Raw genomic sequence first — 18766 nt, 5'->3', positions numbered from 1 at the left:
TTCATTCTGTGAATGCCAAAAGTAGTAAGTGCATTCTGTGAATACCAAAATAGGAGTAAGTTTAGGATTGAGTCTTAAGTTCATTCTGTGAATCGGGCCCCTTGTGCGCGCTCGTGTGTGCCTGCATTTCGTAACTGTTACCAGTAGTGATGACTGTGAATTGTGAGATCCAGAATTCATTTTAACTGCACTTCCCCATCCTTTGATTGCCACAACATCTGGAGCTGTACTCGGTCGGCATTGCTGTTACTTCCTTGATCTTGACTGCGCCCTTTCATTGGAAGAAAATCAGCTTCGACATGCTCTCGCCTACATCTCTGTCGAAACATCCTGACGTCACCCACTGCAGACTCTAGTGAACCAGGCTCACTGGAGCAGACAGGTGGTGAAACAAGAAGGTGTCAAGTCAGAGCCGGTGGCCACAGGAAACGTGAGTACAAGAGATTGAGCAATGACCAAGTCAATAGGTCTCTTTTTTTGTAAAATAAATAAATAAAACATGCTGCACTTGATACGGACGGGTATTCGGGTTTTGTGCAGATTTTTGTAAAACTGTGTGTGTGCAGGAAGGATGGGAAGGATGGTGCATTCACTGCTGTTTCTTTGGTGAAGAGTAGAAGTGCTTGAGTGTGATAAGGGTTGAAGGGCCACCTCATGGAAAGTCTCAGAGTGGCCCTTTGCTTCAATGGGTCAGTCTGGTAAGGTTTAGCTAGTTCTTCCGCTTTGCACAGCCAGCCCAATGAAGTTTCATTTTTTGCACCTTTCTTTAAAGGTCCAATACAGTCAGGTTCCATTTTTTATTCTCCCATTAGGGGCACATCCCATGAAATGCACTTTTTCTTCCAGTACATGGCACTATTCTTTAAAATCCTGCCTAGTGAAATTTAACTCTCAGACATTTTCTTTAGTGTCATTCACTGAACTTAATTGAACAAAGGATTTTCCCAATTGAAGAGCATTAATGTTGATTTTCTGAAACTAGTTGCCAAGTATTTATTATGCTTGCTCAAAATAAAAGGATCAATAATCTTATTTCCATTAGCTATTGTGATTTATTCCACTTTTCTTTTGTGTTAACTGCTAGATTTCTTTTACATCTTCTCACATGTCTTTTGTGAAGGGCAAACTTTTTTCAGAACAAGAATTCAAATGTACACATCAAAACACATTCAACACTGCAACAATACAATGAAACCTATGCCTCTGCGGGAAGAATACCCGCAATCAAACTAACAGTACCAGTACTTGGTAGAAATTGACAAAATATCCACTCTCCTACTAATAACATTTTGGGTTAGTGGCCCAGTAGCTTACACCAGCAGGATATAGTATGTTTGTTAAGAAACAGAAACTAAATATTCCGCGAGGGGCTAATACGTTAAATGACGGACTGTTCTAAGAAAGGTCATTCACATTCTGTGTTTTTGAATTCAATGGGATAACTTTATTGTTTTTGTCATTATATGGTTTTTAGGTTGAGCCTGTAGCAGCACGCATGTGCTGCTCTGGCGAGACTTCTTGTAAAGGGGTTAAGAAAGCTCACCACACGGTCATGCGTGTGTTTTTGATTTTCATAGGCTATTGGGCTTTGCCTGCATCTTTCTAAGAAAGACAGCACGCAATTGGACAAAGGTGGGTGCATGCCCCACCTTTGCTCCGCCCACGGCCTATTGCTTGCCGTTACCTGCACGGGCCACATCTGTTTGCCATTATAATGCACAGACGCATGCCCGATAATGCAAAACAGATGTCTGGCTGTGTGAGGCGTGAGTGCACCACTCGCGTGCTTGTTTTTATCTGATGCTGCATCCATATCCGGCCAGGTGTAATCAGACCCACTGAGTTTTAGAGGAACACATTTCTCCAGTTAATACACTGAGGAATTTGTGCTTGCAAAATCCAAAATAACAGGTGATGGACAGAATGCAGAACAATGACATACATTCACCCCAGTACAGAGATCTGGGCCTAAATCCATCGTTGTTTTGCTCACCATGCCTTTCCAGTTTGAACCCAGCCATATGCAAATCAGTCTTGACCCTGTGCCCCATGGGAACAGTCCAGCCCGAACTGCCAAGCCAGGTCCTCCCTGGATTGGAAACAAGCATCCAAGGACCGGTTTCGGGCTTTCAGCCCTCATCAGCCTGGATAGCTTGATTCCAGTGGCATGGAGAGCACGGGACTCACATCTGAGCATACCCGTCCTACTCGGGGTGACAAATGCAAAAATAACAGGTGATGGACAGAATGCAGAACAATGTAATACATTCATCCCAGAACAGAGATCTGGGCATAAATCCATCGTTTTTTTGCTCACCATGCCTTTCCAGTTTGACCCCAGCCATATGCAAATCAGTCTTGACCCTGTGCCCCATGGGAACAGTCCAGCCCGAACTGCCAAGCCAGGTCCTCCCTGGACTGTAAACAGGCATCCAAGGACTGGTTTCGGGCTTTCAGCCCTCATCAGCCTGGATAGCTTGATTCCAGTGGCATGGAGAGCACGAGACTCAGGTCTGAGCATACCCTTCCTACTCAGGGTGACAAATGCAAAAATAACAGGTGATGGACAGAATGCAGAACAATGTCATACATTCACCCCAGTACAGAGATCTGGGCATAAATCCATCGTTGTTTTGCTCACCATGCCTTTCCAGTTTGAACCCAGCCATATGCAAATCAGTCTTGACCCTGTGCCCCATGGGAACAGTCCAGCCCAAACTGCCAAGCCAGGTCCTCCCTGGACTGGAAACAAGCATCCAAGGACCGGTTTCGGGCTTTCAGCCCTCATCAGCCTGGATAGCTTGATTCCAGTGGCATGGAGAGCACGAGGCTCACGTCTGAGCATACCCGTCCTACTCGGGGTGACAAATGCAAAAATAACAGGTGATGGACAGAATGCAGAACAATGTCATACATTCATCCCAGTACAGAGATCTGGGCATAAATCCATCTTGTTTTGCTCACCATGCCTTTCCAGTTTGAACCCAGCCATATGCAAATCAGTATTGACCCTGTGCCCCATGGGAACAGTCCAGTCCGAACTGCCAAGCCAGGTCCTCCCTGGACTGGAAACAAGCATCCAAGGACTGGTTTCGGGCTTTCAGCCCTCATCAGCCTGGATGGCTTGATTCCAGTGGCATGGAGAGCACGAGACTCACGTCTGAGCATACCCTTCCTACTCGGGGTGACAAATGCGAAAATAACAGGTGATGGACAGAATGCAGAAAAATGTCATACATTCACCCCAGTACAGAGATCTGGGCCTAAATCCATTGTTTTTTTGCTCACCATGCCTTTCCAGTTTGAACCCAGCCATATGCAAATCAGTCTTGACCCTGTGCCCCATGGGAACAGTCCAGCCCGAACTGCCAAGCCAGGTCCTCCCTGGAAGCATCGAAGGACCGGTTTCGGGCTTTCCGCCCTCATCAGCCTGGATAGCTTGATTCCAGTGGCATGGAGAGCAGGGCACTCACGTCTGAGCATACCCGTCCTACTCGAAGTGACAAATGCAAAAATAACAGGTGATGGACAGAATGCAGAACAATGTCATACATTCACCCCAGTACAGAGATCTGGGCCTAAATCCATCGTTTTTTTGCTCACCATGCCTTTCCAGTTTGAACTCAGCCATATGCAAATCAGTCTTGACCCTGTGCCCCATGGGAACAGTCCAGCCCGAACTGCCAAGCCAGGTCCGCCCTGGACTGGAAACAAGCATCCAAAGACCTGTTTTGGGCTTTCAGCCCTCATCAGCCTGGATAGCTTCATTCCAGTGGCATGAAGAGCACGGGACTCACGTCTGAGCATACCCTTCCTACTCGGGGTGACAAATGCAAAAATAATAGGTGATGGACAGAATGCAGAACAATGTTATACATTCACCCCAGTACAGAGATCTGGGCCTAAATCCATCGTTTTTTTGCTCACCATGCCTTTCCAGTTTGAACCCAGCCATATGCAAATCAGTCTTGACCCTGTGCCCCATGGGAACAGTCCAGCCCGAACTGCCAAGCCAGGTCCTCCCTGGACTGGAAACAAGCATCCAAGGAGCGGTTTCGGGCTTTCAGCCCTCATCAGCCTGGATAGCTTGATTCCAGTGGCATGGAGAGCACGGGACTCACGTCTGAGCATACCCGTCCTACTCGGGGTGACAAATGGAAGCTTGTTTCCAGTCCAGGGAGGACCTAGCTTGGCAGTTCGGGCTGGACTGTTCCCATGAGGCACAGGGTCAGACTGATTTGCATATGGCCATGTCTGAACTGGGGTGGTGTGGAGTTCAAAAAAACGATGGATTTAGGCCCAGATCTCTGTACTGGGATGAATGTATGACATTGCTCTGCATTCTGTCCATCAACTGTGGTTTTTGCATTTGTCACCCCGAGTGGGATGGGTATGAACAGATGTGAGTCCCATGCACTCCACACCACTGGATTCAAGCAAGCCGGGCTGAAGACGGCTGGAATGCCAGAAACCGGTCCTCGGAAGCCTGTTTCCGGTCCAGGGAAGGCATGGCTTGGCAGTTCGGGCTGGACTGTTCCCATGAGGCACAGGGTCAGACTGACTTGCATCTGGCCATGTCTGAACTGGGGTGTTGTGGAGTGCAAAAAAAACGATGGATTTAGGCCCAGATCTCGGGACTGGGGTGAATGTATGACATTGTTCTGCATTCTGTCCATCAACTGTGGTTTCAGCAAAATCCAGCCAAGCAGCACAGTTTGCACACTTCGCGGACTCTGAATTTTACTGCAAATGCCGATTGCTCTCGATATCAGATCCACATTTTCACTCAGAATGAAGCAATAATCCTGCAATGCCTGAGACGCACTTAAAACATCAGAAGTTCCCGTCCTAAGTGACTGTCTCAGGCCCAATCCTTTGAGGCTTCCTAGCACCCAACAGCCCGCATCCTCCTAGAAGAGACCTCAGGGGCATATTAGCAAGGAGTAGCGATAATTATCGCTAAATGCGCTTAGCGCATTTTTTTTATCGCCGCCCATCGCCGGATATTATTGCAGAGATAACGTGCTGACATGCAAATTGGGCTTCAAACCTGTAGCTATCGCCTACAAGCTGTCGCTTACTGCTGTTAGCGACAGCTTGCTAAAAGGGCGATAAAAATATCGCCGCTTTGCGGGAAAAAGTCCAGCTAAAGCGAGGATATCGAACTTGCTAATAATATGCCCCTCAGTTAGTACAGCCTGCCTGTGAGGTCACATACTGTGTGTATATTGCTTTTCTGCTCTCCGCAGAGGTCAGTGCACCCGCATGTCAGTTTGTCATATGACAGTTTAGATTCAAGCAGACCACGCAGGACTTTTCTTGTGAAAAATAGCACATGAACAAAATTTGTATTATGTTTCTTGAATGTTGATCACATCGATAGTGAATACATTTTCAGAAATATGACACATTCATGTTCTTTCTCTATTTTACACCGACACGTTACACCGAGGAGAGAGAAAGGTGTAGGTTAAGGAGATGCTACTTTGTAGGTTGCTGTTCTCAAGTCTCAAACTTTAATTTTCTAGAGAGCCACTCCATGCCATCTCTTATTGTGCCTTTCCATTACCCTGATTGATACATTCGCCCTCATGCTGATCCAGTGGGTGGGAATGCAGCAAGATAAATGACCTCAGGTCCGCAGGGTGTTCTCAGAAACCAGGAGGTACATGTACATTTCCAAGGGCACAATTGTTGTGGCAGCAGCCAGGACCGGCTCTAGGCATGTGCAAGCTGTGCACCTGCACAGGGCCACCAAACCCCAGGGGCCACCACGTCAATATATATCCTTAATATATTAATCCTCTGAGGATGGATACATATTTGCGTGGTGGCCCCTGGCAGGGATTTGGCGGCCTCCGGCTCTGTTCCACTTCTAAACACCCTGACCCCCTCCCCTCTTTACTGGCCTGCGCGCTCCGCCCCGCTCGGACCCCCTCTTCCGGGCCCCCTTCCTATGCTCCTTGCCCAGGGCCACCATGAGCCTAGAGCCGGCCCTGCAGCAGCCAGCTATAGCAACAGCGTATTTTCAACGTTGAGTTCTCTGTATAGCCTTCCGCAGGCAGAGAACAAGCGTGCCCTGCAGCAATAGTAATTTGCCTTTTCAAATCCCGCAGCCCGGTTATAAAAACATAATTCCCCGTTTCGGGGCCCTGGCCCTATGTTCAGTTGAAATATGCCGCTTTATTTAAATTTGGTGAGTTATCATTCTCCCCACGGCATCTACTACCAAATTCTCAGCGATACATAAAAAACAATTCTGAGCATTTTCATCCCCGACTACAGATTAACTAGAGGCAAACCTGCCCGGTGCCATTCACAGCAAATGAGTTGTACTCCTTTTGGCCAATATTGCCGGGATGCCCCGCCTAGACCAAGGCTGTTTTCAGCGAGACGTTTTCTGATCCCGAGTTCTTTCTCACACACAGCTGACGTCGCAGTGTAGGAGGGGCCCATCATCTGTCACGCATGCTTCCTCCTCAGAAGTGCCAGTGTTCTCCCGGTTACACCCCTGTGTGATGTGCTAATGACCCATACAGTAAAATTGTACCCACTCTTCAACAATTGTATTAGTTGGTATTTGCAAATAGGGCGTAATCTTAGGGTCCATATTAATTTTCAAATTGCCATAGATGGCAACAGCCGACCAGTCTGGTGGATGGCAGTGAAATGGATTAATCTTTTGTTGAAAAGAAACCACGTTTATGTACATGCATGAATGAATTGGTAAACCTAGCATCACATTCTTTATTCACTACCCAGAATAACATGCACAATGAATATAGCACGTGCTCCAAAACCTTCCTTCACCCTTAACAGTCACCAATACACATTGGTCTACTGAGCCTAAGCCTGTGTACTAACACATACCCCTTCTGCTCCTCCTCTCGTGGACCTAACAAAACTACCCTGAGCCAACAACCTATACTGGTCACACTCTTGGGCATTGATGTGAAATTGGCTATTCAGCACACCCCAGTACAAAGTTGTCTAAAACCACAGTTGTGAAATAGTGAAAGCCAGGGAAAGTAGATGGTGTCCTTGCCTTTCCTTTGAAAGGGACATAAAGTCAACAGCAGGAGAAAGCAAGCATTGGCATAGCCAATAGGTCTCGCTTTTGGGACTTATAAGTGTTTAGCCATGCAACAGTTGACGTTGTTGCACCAAGGATATTGTGCTGGATAACTAAACGCTTATAAGTTCCCAAAGCGAGACCTATTGGCTATGCCAATGCTTGTTGTATTGTTGCAATGTTAAATGTGCTTTGATGTGTACATTTGAATTCTTCTTCTAAAAAGAGTTAACCCTTCACAATAGAAGTGAGAAGGTGTATAGGAAATCTTGTGGTTAACGCAGAAGAAAAGTGAAATAAATCACATGGGGTAATGGAAATAAGATTATTGGTCCTTTTATTTTGAGAAAGCATAATAAACACATGGCATTGGCAACTAGAAAATTGTTGGCATATAATTTTAAGGAGGCTCAATCTAGTTTGAGGCTAAGGGCCCAACCCCTTTGTATTTTTTTGTTACAAGGTTTTCTGAAACTGGCACACTCAGTGAAATCGCTGTTGTTGTGTTTGGTTTGCATTGAAAGAAACTATCTGGCTCAGTGTCAGTTGTGCGCTTTAGAGGGTGTGTGAGTTAGAGCCCAGTGTACTGCGTTAAAGCAGAAGAGGGCTAAAATGTGCTGTGCTGCAAAGGAATGCAAAAAGAACAATTGATGGACGGAACACTGAACAATGTCAAACATTCATCCAAGTACAGAGATGTAGGCAAAAATCCATCGTTTTTTTGCTCACCAGGCCATTCAGTTCGATTCCAGCCATATGCAAATCACACTTGACCCTGCGCCCAATGGGAACAGTCCAGCCTGAACTGCCCAGGTCAGGTCCTTCCTGGACTGGAAACAAGCATCCTAAGACCTGTTTCGGAGTATCACCTCTCATCAGCCAGGCTAGCTTGAATCCAGTGGCACAGTGAACACAGGACCCACGTCTTGGCACACCCTCTCCACTTAGGACGTCAAAAGCAAAAAGAACAAATGATGGACAGAATACTGAACAAATCAAACATTCACTCCCCAGTTGCATATCTGGATTCAATACATCTTTTTTTTGCTCAACACGCCACCCCAATTTGGACCCAACCTGTGCAAATCAGTCTTGACCATGCTCCTCACGGGAACAGTCCAGATCGAACTGACAGGCCAGGTCATCTGTGGACCAGAAAAAAACATCCTGGTACCGATTTTGGGGTATTACCCTTCATCAGCTAGGCTAGCAGCTTCAATACAGTGGCATAGTGAACATGGAAGCCATGTCTGGGCATAACCTTCCCAATAAAGGTGACAAAAGCAAATAGAAGAAATGTTGGAAGGAACGCTGAACAAATGAAACATTCACCCCCAGTCACAGATCTGGGTTTGATCCATTGCCTTTTTGCTCACCTCGCCACCCCAGTTTGGATCCAGCCATATACAAATCAGTTTCGACCCTGCTCCCTGTGGGAATAGTCCAGCCCAAGCTGCCAGGCCAAGTCCTCCCTGGACTAGGAACAAGCATCCTGGGACCACTTTTGAGGTATCAGCCAGGCTAACTTGAATCCAGTGGCACAGTGAACTGCATAACCCTCCCATTTAAGGCAACAAAAAGAAAAAGAACAAGGAAGGACGGCATGCTCAATATATCTTAAACTCCCCCCCTGTCACAGATCTGGATTTAATCCATTGTTTCTTTCCTCACCATGCCACCCCAGTTTGGACCCAGCCACATGCAAATTAATCTTGATCCTGCTCCCCATGGGAATAGTCCAGCCCGAACTGCCTGGACCGGAAACACGCACTGTGGTTTCCGTGCTCACCATGCCACTGGAGTGAGGTGATACCCTGAAACCAGTCCCAGGAGGCTTGTTTCCGGTCCAGGGAGGTCCTAGCCTGGCAGTTCGGGTTCAACTGTTCCCATGGGCAACAGGGTCAAGACTGATTTGCATATGGCTGGGTCCAAACCTGAATGGTCTTGTGAGCAAAAAAACTATGGATTTAGGCCTAGATCTCTGTACTGGGGTGAATATTTGACTTTGTTCAGTGTTCCGTCCATCAATTCTTTTTGCTTTCGTCACCCCGAGTGGGAGGGGTATGCCCGGACATGGTCCCATGCATACCATACCACTGGAGTCAAGCTGGTCTGTCCGATGAGGGGTGATACCCTAAAGCTGGTCCCTGGACGCTTGTTTCTGGTTCAGGGAGGACACAGCCTGGTAGTTCGGGCTGGACTGTTCCCATGGGAAGCAGGGTCAAAACTGATTCACATATGGCTGGTCTAAACTTGAATGGCCTGGTAAGCTAACAAACAATGGATTTAGCCTTAGATTTGGTTGGTGCAAAACGCTGCAGTTAGGCTGGTGATGGATGTGCCTAAACATTTTCCAGTCTCATCCTCCCTTCTGGCTCTGCACTGGCTCCCTATTGACAGTAGAGTTATGTTTAAGGCTCTTTGCCTCACTCATAATGCCTACAATGGTCGGGGCCCGGACGGTGTTGAAGTATTATTTCATCATTACGTCCCTATTAGGAACCTCAGGTCGGCCAGTAAACATCTTCTTACGGTGCCTAGATTTAGGCGGCTGAGATGGGTGGGGAGGTCCTTCTCAGCGACTGCTGCTAAAGTGTGGAATTACCTTCCTGTTGAAATTGTTGGACAATGCTCACACATTGTGTTTCGTAAAATGCTAAAAACTTGGCTGTTTCCACAGATGCTGGTTTAGAGGTGTCTTGGCTACTATTATCTTCCGCTGTTAGCGCCTTGACGCCCTTGGTCAAAGTTAGGGCTTTACAAGTTTTATATTCATTCATTCATTCATTTATGTACTGGGATGACTGTTTAACATTGTTCAAGGTTCATTGTTCAAGGTTCCTTCCAGCAATTGTTCTTTTTGTCTTTGTTTTTGATGTGCAGGGTGAATCCAGGTGACTCCAGTCTGCTTGATCTGTGTGAGCCATGCAGTATCAGTGCAGTGTGAGCAATGTAATATGGGAAGAGAAGCATAGGCAGTGCAGTTGGAGTGCTGTTTGAGCTATGAAGGAAGAGTTGTGTCAGAATGAGCAATGGTAGTGCAGTATGATGTAATGTGGGCAGTGAAGAATTGAGTAAGCAAAACTCCTCAAAAGCATGATGGGGAGAAAAGAGACCATCTTCCCCACCTCTAATTCCCTTCTATTTTACCATGCACACCTGAGCAGGGCCCCATTGCAGTTACAGTCATTCATACATGCAAACTTATATCGATAATTCGGAGATATACCTCAGCTGTAATGCATGTGTTATATCTAATCAAAAAATATTGCATCCATCACTTTGACCTAACCATACACCACATGGCAAGTCTAGGTGACTAACTGTGCAGTCATGAATAGTAAATAAATACTTATGTTGATTATGATGTGGTAGAAGATGTAGTGGAAGCAATATTTCTTTCTAGTCGATATTACTGACCTCAATATAGTGTTATACAACTGCAAACATCTTCCTAGGCTGCTGAGAGCTCCAAATCAGCATCATTTATATATCCAACCAGACAGGTTTAGGACTGGCTCTGTGAAGTGTGAGCAGTGTAGTGTGGGTGTGATATGGGCAGTTATTAGGAGAGCAAAGTGAGCAGTGAAGGAGGGGCTCAGATCAGGCGAGGTCCCAATAAAGCCGCTCAATCATAGGTGTAATGCAGAGGCAGCCATGACATGTGCACACAAGTGCACAGTAATTGTTCTTCTTTGACATTTCTCTGCAACTTAGATTGGTCAACTGCCCAACTCTCAAAAATTGTCTTCCAACTTAAAAGAGGCCCATGTTTTCGAGGCACTTAATGAAAGTATAAACATCACTGCAGAGACAAACTCACCTTGGCATTGGACTGGAGTAATGCAGTGGCGGCTTGCTTGTACAGAGGGTGGTGAGGCAAAAGAAAAAAATCACTTACCTCTAAAACCTGCTGTGCAACGTCGTCCTCCCTTGTGTGTCTTTTCTCCTCCTGGAAGCTGCAAACAAGAAAAATCCACTACCAATCATGGCGCTGCTCTCACAGCATGGGAGCAGCACTAGGATTCGATAGAGCAGGCTCTTTCAGCGCTCCAAAGAGCACTGGAGGCTGCGCTTTCTCTAACCCAGCTGCCTAAGATAGCTATGTTAGAGAACTTAAAATGCACGTCTGGCTGGTAGTCCCAAGACTTTCGGCCATAGGGGCATGTGCTTTTTAAAGCTCAAAGCTCCCCGCTGCCGTCACTCGGCAGCACTGGCCCGCCCCATCCTGACACTAAGGGGTCCATTAGGATGCAGGGCGGATCGACACCGCCCGCATGGCGGTGGCGATCCGCCCTACATACTACCCCACCCGCCACCCATTTCCACCCACCATATTAGTATGGAGGGGGGGCTCCGGCGGATGGAAAGACCGTCCGCCACTTTTCCGCCCGGTCGACAAGTCAACCTGGCGGAAAAGGATTTTAAATGGTGGCGGTGTATGCTAGACACCGCCATCCATATTAGTATGGTGGTGAAGAGCAGCTTTTCCATGGCGGCGTTGTGCCATGGAAAGGCATGCGGAGATCACAATTGGGGGGGGTTTGTGGGCCCCCAGGTAGTTGGGAGGGTTCGGGGTGCACATGGGGGTTCTGCATTTGCATGCACAATGCGGTAGGCACTTTGTGCATGCAAATGCACAACATGCATTTCTACCATTGCGGCGGATGCTGCTGAATACACCGCCCGCCGCAATGTTAGAAATGCGGTATGCACCCGCCAGTGTGGCGGGCGCATCCTAATCTCCCCAATGGGACCTCCGACATATGGCGGCTGGTCCCGTTTTCCGTCAGGTTGGTGGGCGGACCAAGTCCACCCGCCATCCTAATGATGCCCTAAGTTCGGAACGGGTTGCTGAAATATAAAATGGTAATAAATAATCCTCATTACCATTTTATATTTCAGTTCTTGGGCTTGTGGGGCGATGCTTCTCTGCTCAAATGGATGAGCCGTCCCTGGATGTTCACATAGCTTAATGATAATGGGTTCTTTCCTATCATGTGATTATTACCTAGAAATACTAGTGTGTCAAGTCAAGTCAAGTCAGAGGTTTTTGTAAAGCGCAAAACTTATCACCGCAAGATCTCAAGGCGCTTTAGGCAGAGAAGAGCAAGTGGAAACAGTGCCAGAGGGATGATTCTGACGAGGGGGACCTAATTTCGGGAACAGTCAGGTTTTGAGACTGGCCCGGAAGAGTTTATGTTCAGAGATGGATAAAAGGTGGGAGCGCAATTTGATCCACAGCTGAGGGGCGAGATAGGAAAAAGAGTGATGGCCATTTTGGGAGGTACGAACACGCGGCAGGATCAGGAGTGATTTATGACTGGATCTGAGAGGTCTTACTGGTGCATACCAATTGAGCTTCTTTCGGAGGTAGTTAGGACCAGATTTATACAGGATAGCATGCGTCAAACTCAGGATCTTTAAGTGGCTTCGTGGTGACCTCGATACAACGAGTAACGGCAGTAATCTTTAGAAATATTCCGCTCATTTAATCACAGGTCAAAAAAAAACGACGCACAACTACAGCACACAAACAGATTCTTCGTAACTATCACGATAGCAGATGTTGGCCTAATACAACCTGAAGAGGCAGCCCCTGAGGAAGGCACTCAAGGTGCCGAAATGCATTGGGCATATGATTAGGATGTACTAAGAATTGTAAATGTGCTTGTGATTCATTTATACCAAATGTGATTATCAGTGAGAATATAAGAAATGTACTGAATAACAAACGTTTTTTGGAAATATCATGTGATATATAACATGAATTTAATCGCAAAAACAAAATGTTAAATAAATCAAAAGAAAGCATTTGATTAAGTGGAGTTTATATTGACAAACGTTGAAGGTGTGGTTAACACTACATGAACTGTGCGGGACTGGACTAACACCCCAGTTGGTCTCAAACTTAAACAATTTCCAGGGGTGACGCCCCTTATCAGTCTCAGCACCAATAGTATACAAGGATTAATTTAAGGACAACCAGGAGTGCTCTCTGCGAACCCCGTTTTTTTCATTCTGCTGACACAGACACATTTTGAAATGTATTTCACAACACATAGTTCTGAGCAATCCAAGTATGCTTCCTGCTTTGAATTGCAAGTTTAGAACAGAGAAGCGAGCAATGGCTGCATATTCAATGATTTCTCAGCAGATTGCAGTAGGGTAATGGCACAGGGTGCCTGGGATACAGTGAAACCAGTAGATTTCTAGAAGTCTCCTTCCAAGGAAAAGCTGGTACTGTTGGGGCAGGGCCAGTCACTGTTCCCTGGAACAGACCCTTCCCACCTGCCTGCTACAGCACACCCAGTGTTGTAATCCAACATAACTTTATTTCTCAGTCAAAGTGTGGTACAAGATCCCTGAGGCTGTGGCTGTCTGTGAGGTAATTGGAGGAGTCTCACCACATTTTCAGCAGCTTCTCACGCCAGCCTCTGAAATAGTCCGCTCTGCAGACATACTCATCCTTCTAGGTGCAGTGTGCATCTTAAGAAACAGCCAGAGCTTCACCAGCATGAAGAGTGGTGTAAACACCAACCCTTGGTGATGAAGAGCATGTATAGTCTGCATATGTTTGTGTGTTTCCATGTGTCAGTATACGAAAGTGTATCTAGCGAATGAATAGCGAACATGCTCTTATGATGTGTGTGTATCGTTGTGGAAGTTTGTTGGTCTGGGTGGCATCAGGTAAGGTATTATTACCCTGGATATCTGTGCCCATCTTTGACATATTGTGGATATTCTCAACATTATTCTGGCAATCTCTGATATGATGACAGGTTATTCTTGACATACTATGACCATGTTTGTTAACATTATGTGTATTTCTGGCAAAAGTGGCCTGTCTCTGACGTATTATGGGCCATCTGTTTATTCCTGCCATTATGGTGGGCTGTCCTTGGAATATTCAGGGCATTCTTGACAAACATTTGCCTATCCCTTGCATAATAGTGACCTGTTCATGCTATATTGCGGCCTTGCTTGTCAAACATTTGGCTATGCCTGGCATAATATTGGCCAATTATTGGCATTTTGTGAACATTGTTGATATATATTTTGTGGCTATACCTTGCACAAAGGTCTTTGCATAAAGGTCCCCATAAGTGATGTGGTTTTGTTGATCTTGACATACGTTTAGCTATTTTGCATTATGGTGATTCTGGCACAATTATGCCCCCCGGGCTTGTTGCATTTATTCTTGATGGAATTTTAATTATCCTTTTTATTAACGGAGTGGAATTTCTTGCCACAGGATGGACATTTTTGTAATGCGATGTTGATTGACAAAAGTGTGTGTGAAGGAAAGTTCCTCTTTTTGCATGGTTAGCCCCCACTTTTTGCTTGATGCCTGATGTAATTTTAAAGTGCAAGTACCCTGGGCTCCTGCTAACTGGGTTCCCAGTGCCAGATCTCTTTCTAAAAACACTGTTCAACGATTGGCACAACTTCAGCTACCCCTGTAAGTTCCTAGTAAGTGAAACCCCTAGTACCTAGGGCATGGGTCCTGAATAATGTATTCTGGACTGCAGCACTGGTTGTGCCACCCCAGGCCCCCCTCACTAAGGCTATGCACTCTGACATTGCAGGCTGCATGTCTCAGTGTATGTAAATCTGAAGGGTCAACATGGCACACAGCGCAGTGTGCCATGCCTCCCCATGCACTGCATACAATATGGGTAATTCCCTCCTACTGCAGGTCTTTAGCCCTAAGGCAGGGTGCATATATACTATGTGTGGCCGTGTCAGCATGACCAGATATGCCCCTACAATCTCCAGTCCATTCTGTGATGTAAGTTAACAGGGAAGCCATAAAGAGTGCATGGACTGGATGCATGTCAACATGAGTTTCCTAGCTCCATGATAGCTTAACTGTTGGTACCAAACATCTTGTCTTAATAAACCCTCACTCATGACAGTGTTGGATTTATTAATTCATTGACACATGAGACATTTTAGAGGGTCCCCTGAAACTTAGCCAAAGTCTGGTGGGTTCTTTGGTTGGTTATCACCAGTCTGCCACCACCAGACATTTTTCTGACCTCATGTGGTGAGAGCCAGCGCTCTCAGAGGACAGAAACAATACCTCCTCCAGGACAGGATGGCATTTCAGAGTGGGAAGCTTCAAAGGCAGTGCCACCTTTGAAATCCAACCCAGGAACCCCCAGATGATAGGGTAGGCCAAGGCTCTTTCTCGCTCCACATTTGGAGGGAGGTGAGGCGGGGAAATGAGTTAGATGAGGAGTGAAGTCCCCCCTGAGTTTGCACCACCACTAGGTTGGGGCAGGCGAGGTGAACCACTCTCCTGAAATTCTACCATCTTGAGATGGTGGGAAAACCTCCAATCAGGGCTAGGATAGTGCCTCAGGAAGTGGTCACTAAAGGGTGTAGACACCCTAAAAGTAGATAGCCCATTGGCTATTACCTGTCTCCCTTTGTAACACCCCTAAATTTAGGTGGCTCCCTGAGACTTGAACCTCAGATTCATCAGACCAAAGAAGACCAGGACAAAAGAAGACCTGCAAGGTGAGAACAGAAGCCCAGCTGCAGAAAGAAAAGACGTCAAACTCTGCCAGCTGCAAGAAGGACTCAACAATCATGGCTGTTGTGTCATCCTGAGACCTCCAAGGACTCCAAGATCCCTGGAGCACCTTCTGCCTTCGAGAAATCACAGAAAATCCCTAAGTACCTTAGAGTGAAGGTATCACTTCCCTGTACACTGCAGGCACCGATCAAATGAAGTCTGGTTTATTGACTTGCTGCTCCTCGGCGAACTCGATGTAGCACCAAGCCAAGAACAGGTACAACAGCTCTGAAGGGTCAGATCTGCCTCTCCACCAAGTTTGGAAGCACTAGGACCTCTTGAGCCGCAGCCTTCCAATCCCCGGGGTACCGGACCCCCAACAGTAAAAACCAAGAAGAATCCACACTGGACTCCCAAAGCACCAGAAGCAAGTACCCGATGAGGGATGGTAAAACACCTGAGATCTACTTCCTGAGTTGCCCAGCTGTCCTGAGATCACCTCTCTAAGTTTCCTGCTCCTGACCGCAAGGACCCTAAAGATGCACAATGCCCGGCTGACCTGTTCGCTCTGCACCCAGCCCAACTGGCCACAGCACCACCCAATTAGCTGTGCTCCCGTGGTCCCTAGGCCATTACGACCTCCTCCGATCAAGAAGATCCACTGGAATTACCTGTAAGTCCACCTGTGCAGTATATGTTTTGAAGTGGCCCCCTTTTCTTTGCGTACCTGTTTACAATACATTTAGCACTCTGCTACCACCTAATCACCGGTGCTCCTGAACATCTCCTGCTGGAACTTTGGACCTGGTCCTGACATCAACCAAAAATGAGAAGGTGAACTTCATGAAAGAATTTCCTGATTATATATTTAATTTCCAATTTTGTCCCCATTGATCCTATGGTGTGTAATTGCGCACAAATGTGATATATTTTTCGAACCCTTTAAAAATTGTAACTCAAAAAGTAGTTACCTTAGAACTGTGTTCTTTGTCTCTAAAAATACATAAAACTAGTCTCTATTCTTACAAATTGGTCTCTGATTTATTATTGAGTGTGTGTCTCATTTATTGCCTCTGTGTGTGACAACAAGCGCTGATAAGCCAAACTGCTCGCCCAGAATATCTGCTTTTACCTCTCTCTACTAATTCGGGATTCTATGGACTGTCTGCACAGTGTACTTCTTTTTAGTACACTATAGAGACCCATGTTAGATGTGTTCACATCTAACATGGGCTTCGATTGGAATTCATAGAGCATATTATCAAGGCCATTATCGCCGCTTTATCGGGAGTTTCCTGCCGATAAAAGTGGTGATAATATGCCCCCTGGACTCCCCAAAGGGATTATCTCTAAATATTCAGATGGTAATCACATCACCAAATGGTTCACTGCATTTGAGAGGGCCTGTATAAGTGGAAAAGTAGCCAGAAAAAAATTGGGCTCCTCTCTGGTGGAATCTATTCTCAGGGAAATGCAGGGATAGACTCCTGACACTGCCTGAAAAAGATGCTGGGTCTTATGAACTCATGAAGGGTACCCTCATAAATGGCTTTGGACTCACCACTGAAGAAAATTGGAAAATATTAACAAACAATATATATTCCCCCTTGACCTCTATAATTTTAATGGAATAAAGCCAACAATTTTTTTTGAAAATGTATACTTTTATTATTTTTTCTTTTTAGTTATATTTCTTAGTACAAAAGTTTTTTGATTTATCAATATATCGCATCAGTTTATATAATTTTCAAGAAACACATAGTATAAAACACATCATATTATAATACCATCAGTAAAAAGCTATTACATGCAGGGAAAACAATATACAAAACAATAAACATTCTCACAAGTACATACACCCCTTTCTTCTCATACATACTGCATTCATTCTTAATTCTGCGTCTGAGGGATCGCAGATGAAATTGCAGATTAATACGCAAGGTCGACGCGTTTCGGCAGTGTAGAACCACCTTCCTCAGGACCTGTATTGCAGAATATTCATGTATTCACAAACAATATTTTATAACCCCTGCACGGTTGAGTATCTGTAACGATAAATGACATACATTTGTTTCATATCTTTTTACATTGTTTTCATCAATTACATTGCCCTATGTGTAACTAAGAACACACTATTCTTTAACATATGTTATACTTGATTTACTTGATTCTCTTACGGTTGAACCTTGTCCAAGACAGGCATTGGCATCTCTGCGACTCTCATAGCAGACACAAAACCCTAACCTTAACAATTTTTATAGAGTTCTGAAGCTGTGAACATGATCAAAATTTCAGGACACATTGTATACTTTTTGTTAGAGAATACTTATTGGTTGGAAGGTGTCTCACATGTACATAATTTATGCTAAATAGCAGAAAAAAGGTGTTGTCATTTTGGGCATGAGTAGATCAACAAGCTTAGGACCAGTCATAGGTTTGGTGGGTGGTTTACCGTCTATTCTGTAAAGGATTCCTATCAACCTTCAGTCATTGACAAAAAGCCTTAACCTTAACAACTTATATAGAGTTCTAAAACTGTGAACATGATCAAAATTTCAGGACACATTGTATACTTTTTGTTAGAGAATACTTATTGGTTGGAAAGTGTCTCACATATACATAATTTATGCTAAATAGCAGGAGAAGGGTGTTATCGCTTTGAGCATAAGTGAATCAACAAGTTTAAGACCAGTCATAGGTTTAGTGGGTGGTTTACCTTCTATTCTGTGAAGGATTCCTATCAACCTTCAGTCATTGACTACAGGATTTATTTTTATATTGCTACCTGTAGTAGAATAAAACAGAATCTGTTACTATCCTATGGAATTGGAAAATATTCAGGGAGACTCGAAAAAGCCACAGTCAATTCTGGGTGGAATTTTTTGACTTTTCAGTAAAAACACTTTGGTTGACAGGTAACAAAGTGAATGACTTCAAAGGGCTTTACAATTTAATTATGAAGGAGCATCTTTTGCTACAATGAAGAAGTTACATCAACATCTGGTAGACTTAAGTCCTCTTTATCCTCTAGAGATGAGGGAGAAAGCAGGCCACTGGATCAAAGCAAGGGTGACTAAAACTACCACTGGTGGAGGTGACCAAAAGAGAGATTCCAAAAAGACCACCCAAGGGAAGATGGTAACCAAATAAATAAAAACAAAAATGAGTCT

The 18766-nt window shown here is 45.3% G+C and overlaps 1 protein-coding gene across 3 annotated transcripts in view; it reads left to right on the top strand.

Annotated features, from left to right (window-relative positions):
• The first annotated feature begins 256 nt into the window (after positions 1–256).
• Positions 257–18766, top strand: part of LOC147735024 (membrane-spanning 4-domains subfamily A member 4A-like) — a 246371-nt gene continuing 227861 nt past the window's right edge. For 2 of the 3 annotated variants that reach the window (XM_086953111.1, XM_086953113.1), the window contains exon 1: positions 323–430. The gene's annotated coding sequence lies outside the window, so the exon portion shown is untranslated. Of the gene's footprint in view, positions 431–18766 lie in introns of all 3 variants that reach the window. The other variant, XM_086953112.1, reaches the window with a different exon arrangement.

Source organism: Lissotriton vulgaris, chromosome 1_2 (assembly GCF_964263255.1).
Source record: "Lissotriton vulgaris chromosome 1_2, aLisVul1.2, whole genome shotgun sequence".
NCBI lineage: Eukaryota > Metazoa > Chordata > Amphibia > Caudata > Salamandridae > Lissotriton > Lissotriton vulgaris.
The sequence above is the reverse complement of the archived record's forward strand: the minus strand, read 5'-3'. Positions and strand labels throughout refer to the sequence as shown.